Source organism: Ascaphus truei, chromosome 19, assembly GCF_040206685.1.
Source record: "Ascaphus truei isolate aAscTru1 chromosome 19, aAscTru1.hap1, whole genome shotgun sequence".
Classification (NCBI taxonomy): domain Eukaryota; kingdom Metazoa; phylum Chordata; class Amphibia; order Anura; family Ascaphidae; genus Ascaphus; species Ascaphus truei.
This window is the reverse complement of record NC_134501.1, coordinates 22,741,908-22,750,687: the sequence shown is the minus strand read 5'-3', so window position 1 is coordinate 22,750,687 and position 8,780 is coordinate 22,741,908. Positions and strand designations below refer to the sequence as shown.

General features: G+C 47.6%; 1 protein-coding gene across 1 annotated transcript in view; it reads left to right on the top strand.

Annotated features, from left to right (window-relative positions):
• The window catches only part of LOC142470187 (uncharacterized), a 110,203-nt gene that overhangs the window by 25,727 nt on the left and 75,696 nt on the right, over positions 1-8,780 (top strand). The gene's annotated exons all lie outside the window — the stretch shown is intronic.

The window sequence follows — 8,780 nt, the reverse complement described above, 5'->3', positions numbered from 1 at the left end:
CCCTTCCATCCATTCCCACATGCCGGGCCTTGGTGAAGGATGATGCCGGGGGGCGGGGCTTAATGCTGGGACGCAGGGGATTGGCCAACAAGGTAGGAAACTGCCGGGGGGGGGGGGCAAAATACTTACCAGCCGGGCTGCTGCAGTCTCCTCCTCCGCGCTGTCGCAGACTCGCGCACAGCAAACAGCGCACCGCAGCTAAGTACTAGCGCACCGCCGGCGACGCGAAAAAAAAAAGGGGACACATGGAGGAAAAACCGGGACATTTCCGGTACACAGAGGAAACCGGGACAGCTCTCGAAAAACCGGGACTGTCCCGGCAAAAGGGGGACGGGTGGTCACCCTATCTATATAATCATCCACTGCAACATTTATTTACAGTGCAGCTGTAGAATATGATTTATATATTTTCTGCTTGAAATAAAATCCAGCGTTAGAGGAGGGAGCACGTGTGGGTTTTCCTAGCAGAGGCGTGTGTGTGTGTGGCTTGGCCGTGTCGGTTTGTGGACACGGAGCAGGACAGAGAGACCCCTGTGACTCGTGGCGGATCGTACATCTGTAGCAGCACACAGGAGCTTTAAGCTGTGGGACCATTTCCAAGTTTGCTAATGCGGGTTCCCCGGCTGCTGCCAGCTTTCTGTAAAGTATATAACCCAGAGATAGCAGGGGGGGGGGGAGGGGAAAGATTTCTGAACTGCTCCGAGCAGGGGGGTGGGGGGGGATGGTGTAACGTGAAACTCAGCCAGAGCACACGGGTGGCGTCCGTGCCAACACGAAGCAGAATGCTCTCTTTTCACCAGGATAATGGGCGCTTCAGAGGTGCGCTGCTTACGGTATTAATAGGGTTACTTAGCATCATTTATATAGCAGATAATCTCCTCATCCTCCTGCATGCGCGGTAACCCTCTTATTCCATCTGCCGGGATTTGGGACGGTAAACTACTTTCCTGCTATAAGAAGGACCCCTCACGCCCCCCTGCAAGTTGTGCATGTGCTAATGTCCCAGCACCTTAACCCCTGCTCTGTCAGACAGCACCTTATAAGTTCTTGGGACCCACAACGTATTCTGAACAATAGTACTTGGCACTACAGGGGCATCAATCCTTTACGGCAGAAGGGACCATTGGGTTAAGAGATATATAAGCTACTAGCTGAGAGACCTGGCGTTGCCCGTCATGTAAATCCGTAATAGGTAGTATTAGTTATAAATAGGGGAACTATAGGTTGACTATTTGGTACAAATGTTGTATAATAATGTGGAGGGGGAGCAGGAAGGCTGTGGCGTGGGGGGGCGTGAGGTTCGGGAAGGCTGTGGGGGGCGGGAAGGCAGGGGTGGGGGGCGGAAAGGCAGAGGCGTGGGGGGCTGGAAGGCTGTGGGGGGCGGGAAGGCAGGAGGTGGCGGTGGGAAGGCAGGCTCGTTAGGCAGGGGGGCTGAGCGATGTCGGGCGGCTGGTGGGAGAGATGCGGGAGGCTGCGGGTTTTTTTGCCATGGGGGGGGGCTGAGTGATGTCGGGCGTCGGGTGGGATAGATGTGGGAGGCTGTGGGGTTTTTTGCCGGGGGGGGGGGGGGCTGAGTGATGTCGGACGGCGGGTTGGGGAGGGGGGGCTGAGCGATGTGGTGCGGCGGGCGGGAGAGAGGCGGTAGCCAGCGGGTGTGGGGTGTGAGGGGTTTGGCTGAGGCGCGCCGGGGTAGTTTGGGTGAGGGGGTGGCGGGTGGATGTGAGGCGGCTTTGGCTGAGGCAGGTCAGGACTCTATGGGTGCATGGCGTGTGGCTCTCACGCGGTGTGAGGAGGGTGATGAGAGCCGTGGGGGGGCGGGACACACGGGGGGGGGGGGCGCGGGACACACGGGCCAAGAAGAGCCGTGGGAGGCCGGGCGGACCGATGGACCGACGGACCAATCAAATTGTCTACAGGGACGCACAAACAACACTTTCAGTTTCATATATATATATATATATATATATATATATATATATATATATATAGATGCAGCAAGCATAAGCTTATAGGGGGCCATTTCAAAATGGATTTGAACAAAAGGTGGCACTGTGTGCTCATTTGCATGTCATTTCCCAGAATCCCTTGCAGTGGAAGCACTGTATGCTGGGTGATAATGGTGAAAGGCAGGGTTGCAGACCTGTCTAAGACATGCAAATGAGCACACAGTAATATTTCCATTTGCTGTATGTGTGTTTATATATATATATATATACGCACACACACACATATATACACGCATGTACACGCAGCTGCTTACAGCATGAGTCAGTCGTTCTAATATTACTTAACATTAGATATTAATTAACTGATATCTAATATTAAAATCTCATGGCATTTAGCAGGCGGGAACATTTTCTATGGATGAGATGTGAGCTTGTAATCTAAGCCTTTGTCTGAGTTCTGAAAGAGTGTGTGTAATTTGGGAGACCCACTGAAGGATCACGGCTTCCCAGTCCCGTTACTCTGCTAGCCCCTCTGGAGATGAAGCAAAGTCGCGAGCTGGTAATACATGGCGTATAACGACTATATTATTATATAGATGATATGTTATTATTTTCCTCCAAAATTGAAATGCTGTTTTAAGCAACGTTTAGAAATGGCACAAAGAGCTACAGTGTGTTGGATAAGTGCAGCGTGTTCAGGTTTGCACAGCCAAACACAGACCAGAGTCAGCCGCCGTGTAAGAGAGTCTGTAACGGAGTCTGTGGGGTCACCCTGGGAAAGAGGCTTTCATTCTAATCTGAGACGTTCTAACCATCCGATATAATTTAGAAGCAGCGGTCAGGGTGGGAGCCCCTAATTGTAGCACTGGTTTGCTGTAACCGTGCAGCAGTGCTGAGTATAGCAGTGGGCCTCAATAAGTATACAGTGAAGACATTCCTCTGGGTTTTGTAAGTTACATTTAGACACATAATTTAGCACAATTCGAAAGACTGCTCTGAACCCGAGTACTCGGAGGGGCTTCTGTCTCTAACTTTCTGTCTGCAGTAAAATAAGGGACACTGGTAGAATCTGAGTCTGTTACTGGATGTGATTGGCCACTGCTTCAGCAATCTGGATATTAGATTCTATTTTGGCTGCCCTTGTGTAAAAATGTAATTATGATTATTAATTAAGTTACTGAAGTCACGAAACCATAATGCAAAATGTATTGATCACTTCACCATTCACAAACGCTTGGGGAGGCTAGTTCAACGGGTATTCTCCAAACTCTGGAGAGGGTGTTCTCTTCATGTAGGCAACAAGGGTTGAAGTGTCACTGCTGCAACCCATGTGTTGTGATAATGTAATGGTACATGCCACCTCCAGAACTCACACTCCAAGAATTTGCTCCTCCGAGAAAGGCAAACACAAGATTGTGTGGCTGGAAATCTCATTTGTGGCAGCAAAAAGGATTGTCTGAGTTGTATTTGATTCTTATAAATCTCACGATGCATGAGTCCCGCTCCTTGTTTCCCTCACCTCCACGAGCCACGGGGGGAATCAGACAGATTGCATCACTTGACACAATAGTTAAAAGCCAAAGTGATCAATATGTGACTGTCCCAGGGGAAGGGAATGACACCATCAGAATTCAGATGAGAAGCAAGTTTTTAATGATCGGCACTTGACATGGTAACATCTCTGGGCAGTGGCACAAAAAAAGCATTCCGGCAAAGAAGTGATGGGGAGAGATGGTAAGAAAGCCCATTGCATTTTAGCTTAATCATCTGAGTACATCAGAACTACATTTATTATTTTATTAAATGCCGAGCACCTAGAAAAAACTGGAAAAGCAAAAATACCTATCCAATAAAGCAACGATTGTAGAAATAATTCTAGCAAGTGTGATGCAAAATATATATTTTATTTAATATATAAAAAATAGCAGGAATTTGTCATCGATTTTAGCTGTACCCGACTTGGTCTGTCATGGAACATGCAAAGGTAGTCGTCCCACAATGACCATACACGTAGTCTGCTTGTTAGGTCGGACTTGTGGTCTTCCACACTTAGAGAAAAATCTCAAAACAAAAAACAGACAAACTTGGTTTCTAGATACACCGCACCCAATGCACGCTCACACGGCACCCAATGCACGCTCACACGGCACCCAATGCACGCTCACACGGCACCCAATGCGCACACAGCACCCAATGCACGCTCACACGGCACCCAATGCACGCTCACACGGCACCCAATGCACACTCACACGGCACCCAATGCACGCTCACACGGCACCCAATGCACGCTCACACGGCACCCAATGCACACTCACACGGCACCCAATGCACGCTCTCACGGCACCCAATGCACGCTCACACGGCACCCAATGCACGCTCACACGGCACCCAATGCACGCTCACACGGCACCCAATGCGCACACAGCACCCAATGCACGCTCACACGGCACCCAATGCACGCTCACACGGCACCCAATGCACACTCACACGGCACCCAATGCACGCTCACACGGCACCCAATGCACGCTCTCACGGCACCCAATGCACGCTCACACGGCACCCAATGCACGCTCACACGGCACCCAATGCACGCTCACACGGCACCCAATGCGCACACAGCACCCAATGCACGCTCACACGGCACCCAATGCACGCTCACACGGCACCCAATGCACACTCACACGGCACCCAATGCACGCTCACACGGCACCCAATGCACGCTCTCACGGCACCCAATGCACGCTCACACGGCACCCAATGCACGCTCACACGGCACCCAATGCACGCTCACACGGCACCCAATGCGCACACGCCACCCAATGGTCACACAGCACCCAATAAGCGTGCACACGGCAACAATGCTCCAACAGCAACCAATGTGTGCGTACCCGGCACCCAATGCGCGCACAGCACCATGGACAGCCGGACACAGAAACATTCCAGGAATGAGGGAACACTGACAGTCTGGGGATGGATAGTGGGAGACAGAGGCAGTTATAGAAAATGAAAGTGCATAGAAATGTTATGTTGGTGGGGGCAGGAATTCAGCAAGCTGTCAGGTGTTGGCTACAGGTGTCTCATCTGCTCAAAGAGCTGTAAGAGGGATGCCAGACCTGTCCGATAGAGAGAGATCGCGCTGACCCATATCTATATCCAATGCATTGTGATCCATTTTAATATAAGTGTTCTTCATAGTGTGTGTGTGTGTGTGTGTGTGTGTGTGTGTGTGTGTATTATTACACCTGAAGCAGTGACATGAAGTCTGGAAAGCTTGTATATAAACTAAAAGTATGGTGAATGGTTGGTCCATTGAAAAGGATCACATCACAAACTGCACAGGACATATACAACGAGGCGGTGTGTTACCACTTAATGGGAGGCTGGTACTTCAGCAATTTACACATGGGGGACATTGATTGATTGTGAAGCTGGAAGGACCAATTAACAAAAATACCTCCTGCAGATCCTGGTATGACTGTAGGAGAATCGCCCTGCATGTTTCCCAGACCCTGAGCGCTTCTAAAACTCTTGAGTTTCCCTTTTGATGCAGACTAATCTGCTAACTTAAACATACCCTGAGCTTTAGGGTGTTTACTTAGAGTGAATAATTCTCTGTGCAGTGAGGATCTGACATTATCAAACACCTCATTAATTGGTTTGCTTTGGGTTTACACTGAGTATTTTTTAGCAGGGAGTTGGTTGCAGGCCTGGAGCATTTCAGATTAATAGATGGTTTTATACAGATGGGAGTCTTGTCAGTATCGAGGCAGAATGCTGCATTCATTTATGTCTGGAACTGGATGAAAGTGAGCGTGGCAGTCACAGAGATACACAGAAGCCCAACTGAGCATAGAAACCTGAGGATCCAGCAGGGAATGTATCCACAGACCCACCGCACTAACACAAGCACAGGGAGTGACAGGCTGCATACCTCTTGGCAGGTGCAGAATAACGGTCAATCAGCTCAGAGGAGGTGCTGGAGTAAGCAGGAGAGAGTCCTAATTGCACTGTAGCACTGTAGCAGCAGTCACCTACTCATGTATAAACGCTTTACAGTTGCAGTGAAGTGGAAGCACTCATCCACGTAACGCATTCTCTGCTATTTCCAGCATCTGTTTCATAATCCTGAGATATGGTCATTTGTTCTATGTGGGCTCGACCATCATAATGGTGAAGACCAATGAAGGTGTTCAGAGACAGGAGAGCATGGGGCAAACCACGTCTCCCACCTGTCACTCTGATTTGTTCCACCACTCGTGATGGATCAGTGGTACTGGATGTGTTGGGAAGACGAGTTGTATATTCCCGGTGTGTACACGCACTGTCATGGCTGCATCTTTTGCTGTGGCCCTGTGCTGGCTGTCACAAAGCTTGGTTATCCGTCATCAACGTTGTACAAAATGTATTTCTTGACCAGTATCTGACTGGGATCTTTTATTATTTGGATGAGCAGATGACGTGCAGTATTTGAAAGTCTAGACTATAAGGCCAAGTTTACTAAGCAGTCTTCTGCCATAAGGCACCTTTTGCACCATACAGCTGATTCAAATCCCTGGAATTGCCTGGCAGCACCGGACAGTGTCTTGTGGCAGAATACGGCTTAGTAAATATGGGTCCTAATCTCTTCACCTCTTTAGAGCCATCAACAACTAAAGAGTTAACAAAGATTTATTTTCCAAGCCTGGTTGGGACTACACCTGAGTCCGTACTCTGTGATACTAACGTGGTATCCACGTGTATTCTGCCTTCCACTGTCTGACAGATCAGACTGACCATTGTTAGCCCAATGGGGGAAGCGCAGGTATTCACTGTCTGTTTTTTCACATTTGTATGGCCAATCTTTTTACCAGCAGCATGCTCCTTACACGGAGAAGCGCGGTATATATATATATAATATAATATTATATTATATTATTTTTTGGTTTTACATTTTCTGTTGGGCCCAATCAAATCCCTAGCAGCACGCTTCCAGTGGGCACCACTATTAGGGTGTGATTAATGTATTTAGCCAATCCACCTGTAACTGCTTATAGAGCAGCTTGTGGGAGGTTAGTCCCTCCTTTTCTAGGTATATAATCCCAGTAAGGTCTCTGTAAATTCACTTTCCACTTTACTTGCATACATGTAAGTATCTTCACTGGTATATACCAGTTTATAACTGCACTAAGTTACATAAGCTTATTCTTAATCTATTAACCTCTTCAGGTCATATGTCACAGAACATTTGTACGCATTTAGCATAGGGCCCTGCTACTGAGACTTACCTTGGCGTTGGTTAGCAGGCTTGTCATGATTTGATCAAAGGATGTAACCAAAAGTCTCCTTTGTCTTACAGACTTAGGTTTAACTATGTATATTTATTTCCCCATTTATTGTTAGCCCAATGGGAGAAGCGCAGGGATTCACTTTCTGTTTTTTCACATTTGTATGGCCAATCTTTTCACCAGCAGCATGCTCCTTACACGGAGAAGCGTGGTGAATATATATATATATATATATATATATATATATATATATATATATATATATATAAAATTTACATTTATTTTACCCCCTGCTTTCAAATATCTATGTAGCCGTGAGATTTCATTTGACAGGCTACTGTATTACGCCGTTTTCGGTAGTAGATTTAGCTATATTCACAACATAAGAGCGCACACCCACCTCTATTCAGTTTTAATTGTTTTTAAGTTTGCATTTTATTTCTTCGCTTTATGTAAAACCTACGATACCCTACGTCTCCCCTGAAGCGCCGATCGCACGCGATACGGAAAGAACGGGCCATTGCCTTCCAGTACGGCGACGGGAACTCGGAGGGGATTGTGGGGCAGAGAAGGGTGGGGGAGAAGAGAGAGGGTGGGGGAGAAGAGAGAGATGGTCAGCAGGGCCCCCGACAGGGGGAAGAGAAAACTATCCAAGTCCATGGGATATACATTTTGGATTTAATTCTGGCATTTTGTATTTCTTCCCTGTTTCAACATTTTAATCTCTTGCGAGCCGCCAAGAGCGCGGGCTCCGGGCTATAACTACGCCCCCTGCCAAGGCAACTATTATATAAAATAAGTGACTGCACTGTGCAGACACTTGGATAACCATCTGTGGGCTTTACAGCTTGTCACACATCTGTAACACGTGCTCTTACAAATATCAGCGCTGTCCTGTCTGCTCTTCGCTTGTTGCGTTTCAGAACGCGACGTGTCTCTCCTCCGTGGTTTCAGCGTCTCGAGAAGGGATTCTCCACGTCTGCTCGTCGTATGGCAGACAAAGTGTTAAGTGCGGTCTAGTTTGGGACATCAGAAAAGGGGCGAATGATTGAAAGGAATCCTGGGTAAGGGGAGGTCACGGAGATAAATAAGGACTTTGAAATAGAAATCACAAGGAAATGAATTCAAGCAAAAAAAGCAATAATTACATTTCTTAAAGCCCAGGCAGGAAAAATACACCAGCAGAAGGTGCGTAACCCCAGAAGCGCAGCACTTACACAGAAAATAGAATTAGGAAGGGGGAAATGTTAGTACCAGCACAGCTATAAAGAAGAAATCCATCCTAATTGTGTTTTCTTTTTGTCACACCGGGGAGTAGTACAGCGCGATCGTGGCAAAACTTCTGAAAAGTACAAACCTGCTTACCGTAGAAACATGGTGAAAGTGCTCAGCACATATACATCTCCTGTCTGATACTCCCAGGACACACTTTCACTTAGGCCTTTGAGTCTCAACCACTTTAAATGTTAACACCAATTAACATATTTTAGTGAGACTGGGATGGAAGATTAGTTGCAGAAGAGAAGGTAGAAGTGACAGAGATAAGATATAATGCAGATAAAGATGAAAT